We start from the raw sequence: 3,429 nt of genomic DNA on the forward strand, positions 1-3,429 counted from the left end.
TCCCTTAAGTGCTAAGTTTGACAGTTGATATCTCTGACATTTCACTTTGACACTTCTTGTTTTATTTTTATTGTGAAGGTACATACTCATTCTTTCCAATGCATGGTTTGGCTTGTTGTTATCTTTCAAAGGTTTTTTATTTTTTTTTGAGCAATTTCTGTGAAAACATGGATAAATCAAAAATTCATATTATTTTCGAATATGAGTTCTGTCATGGAACTCATGCAGCACAGACAGCTCAAAATATCAACAAAGTATTTCGGAAGGATGTGGCTAATGAACGCACAATATGTTGATGGTTTGAGAAATTCCATTCTGGTGATTTTAATCTTGCAAATGAGCCATGTGGGCTACCTGCAACCAAGATGGATAATGATAAGCTAAAAGCTGTAGTGGAAGCAAATCCATCTCAACCTGTGAGTGAATTAGTATCAAGGTTTGATGTTACTATTCCAACAATATTGAACCATTTGAAACAAATTGGCAAGTAATGAAGCTGGATGGATGGGTTCCACATGAATTAAATGAGTGTCAGAAGAGAAATCATCTGGAAGCTTGCCTTTCTTTGCTGTCATGACATATAGGAGAACCATTTCTACACTGTATTGTTACCTGTGATGAAAAATGAATTCTTTTTGACAATCGCAAGTGTTTGGCACAATGGTTGGATAAAGATGAAGTGCTGAAACAGTCTGAAACCAAATATTCATCAGAAAAAGCTAATGGTGTCTGTTTGATGGTCCAGTGCTGGTATTATCCAATACAGCCTCATGAAACCTGGTCAATCGATTACCGTGGATGTCTACTGAAATCACTTGGATGAAATCATAAGGATGCTTGCCATTAAGCAGCTGAGATTGGTCAATGGAGACAGCCTAATCCTCTTGCAAGACAACGCTTGACCACACAAACAATGCTGCTCAAACTACAGGGGCTGGACTTGGAAATTTTCTGTCATCCTCCGTATTCACCAGACCTTGCACCGCGTGACTACCACTTCTTCCAGGCTTTGGACCACTTCTTGCAAGGAAAAAATATTCAGTTCTCAAAAAGTTGTGGAAAACGCCTTTCATGATTTCATCTCCACTGTCTCTGCAGGCTTCTTCACTGCTGGCATAAACAAGCTACTGTTAAGATTGCAAGCCTATGTCATTAGTTTAGGTACACACTTTGATTAATTATACTGCTTCTTGTTTGAGACATAATAAACTACAATTTTGATTTGAAATCGGACATTTCATATTTAATGACCTAATATAAAATAGGCCTGGGAACATTCCTACCAACCTGACTCTAGGTGGCAGCTGAAATTTAGCACTGATGTCCCTGGCTTCAAGGATCAGGTTTTCAGTCAAACCTGGGCTATGAAGCTATGGCTTTGTCCATACCTCAGTTGGACAAATTTGGGATGAAAATCAAGTCAAGTGCAGTAGAAGAGAAGAGGCTTACATGTTTTGGTGGGGTAACAGGAAGCAAATGAACAGAATCTACTAAACAAAGTTTTCTTACAAACTATTTTGACTAGCTAACAAGATTAGCTAGGTTATGCCTGATTGTGAAGGAATACCATAAGAACTCAGAAATTTGTCATACTTTTTTACTTGTTTGTCATGTAGACAGATGAAAAGAGCCATTTAAAAAAATCAAACAAATAAAGCAATAGTAGGATTAGAAAACATGTTATTATGCCACAGTCTCACTTTGCTTGAAAAAGAGGTATTTATCCACCATGAGTATGAATCCAAACGTTGGATGGATATAAGAGAACCAAATGTAACAGAAACTTAGATCATCTTTCCCTCTAAGATGAAAAATTGAATATTTTATATTTTATTGGATAAAATGACTAAACACTTATAGACCCTGAGGTTGTATACTTTATGATGCCAGCTGCTCCAGAGTTGCCATGATTGCTTCTTCAAATTGTTAATTTAATTTCTTTTTAATGCATATGTCCCACAGGGAGAGATTGTAGATTATTTCATTGTATCTATGAGTTTTCTGTAATTTTAACAAGTGCTATGACCAATGCAGATGTTTACTGAGGGAAAAAAAAAACAAAAGAAAATATAAATCTCTAAACCTGTTAGCTTTCAAGAATGAACTTCACTGTAAAGTTGAATCTACAGTCATGGGATTGAGAAATGGTTTTTATATTGGAAAATCTTAAAGATCTTACTAATAGAAACAGTGTTCACTAACTCCACTTCTTGACTTTAAACAAACTGCGTGTCACGTTGGCTGAGTGATGCTGAAGCCTGAACAGCCAAAGACACCATCTTATGACTCATTTCCTTTAGTTAGTCACTGAGTCATAACTCATCTTTGTTCGTTCGGATCTACGCAAAAGGTCTCAATAAACTCCAAAGTACTTTACCTTCTTTTTAACTATTAATAGATAGGGAGGTACCTACATTCGCCTTTCTTTCAAACTTATATTATTAAGTGACTTTGATCAGCAGCAACATGAGATATCCTTAAACATTTAATAGATGGTTCTCTTTTTCTTTATTTTTATTTGAATTAGGTATTTATTTATTTTTTATTTCAACATATTACAGGGGTACAAATGTTTAGCTTACATAAATTGCCTTTGCCTCACCTGAGTCAGAGCTTCAAGCGTGTCCATCCCCCAGACTGCGCATTGCACCCGTTAGGTGTGAATATACCCATCCACTCCTCACCCCTCCCACCTTCTGATACCTGATGAATGTTATTACTAAATGTGCACATAAGTGTTGATCAGTTAATATCAATTTGATGCTGAGTACACGTGGTGCTTGTTTGTCCATTCTTGTGATACTTCACTTAGTAGAATGGGCTCCAGCTCTATCCAGGATAATACAAGCAATGCTAGATCACCACTGTTTTTTGTAGTTGAGTAGTATTCCATGATGTACATATACCACATTTTCTTAATCCATTCATGTATTGATGGGCACTTGGGTTGTTTCCACATCTTTGCAATTGTGAATTGTGCTGCTATAAACATTCAAAAATATGGAACACTTCAAGAATTTGTGTGTCATCCTTGCATAGAGACAATGCTAATCTTCTCTGTGTTATTCCAATATATGTGCTGCCGAAGCGAGCACGGTTCTCTTTTTCTTCGTTTGCCTTTCTTATAAACTTTTTCTCCTTCAAACTCTTCCTAGACTTTACATTACACTTTCTGCCTCCAACACAACACAAGCAAAAGAATTTTCTTGATTGGAACCAATTTGAAGATTACCCATGCCTGAGATCAAGTTTTAAAACTGAGTAAAAAATTCAGTCCCTTTCAATGGTTACTTCCCGTTAGCTACCTGACAATTACCTCCCCCACTTCCTGGATTCAGTTTCTGAATCAAAGTAATAATTTTCTCTTCTGTGCTTGTGCTTGTTTGTAATGAACAAAAAACTGCCTCCTTAATCTGAATGAACGTCATT

General features: G+C 36.4%; 1 pseudogene; it reads right to left on the minus strand.

The window, feature by feature from the left end:
• Positions 1-2,994: 2,994 nt before the first annotated feature.
• On the minus strand, positions 2,995-3,095 carry LOC123644201 (annotated as a pseudogene).
• Between the last annotated feature and the right edge of the window lie 334 nt (positions 3,096-3,429).

The sequence above is a fragment of the Lemur catta genome, chromosome 8 (genome assembly GCF_020740605.2).
Source record: "Lemur catta isolate mLemCat1 chromosome 8, mLemCat1.pri, whole genome shotgun sequence".
In the NCBI taxonomy this organism is placed as follows: domain Eukaryota; kingdom Metazoa; phylum Chordata; class Mammalia; order Primates; family Lemuridae; genus Lemur; species Lemur catta.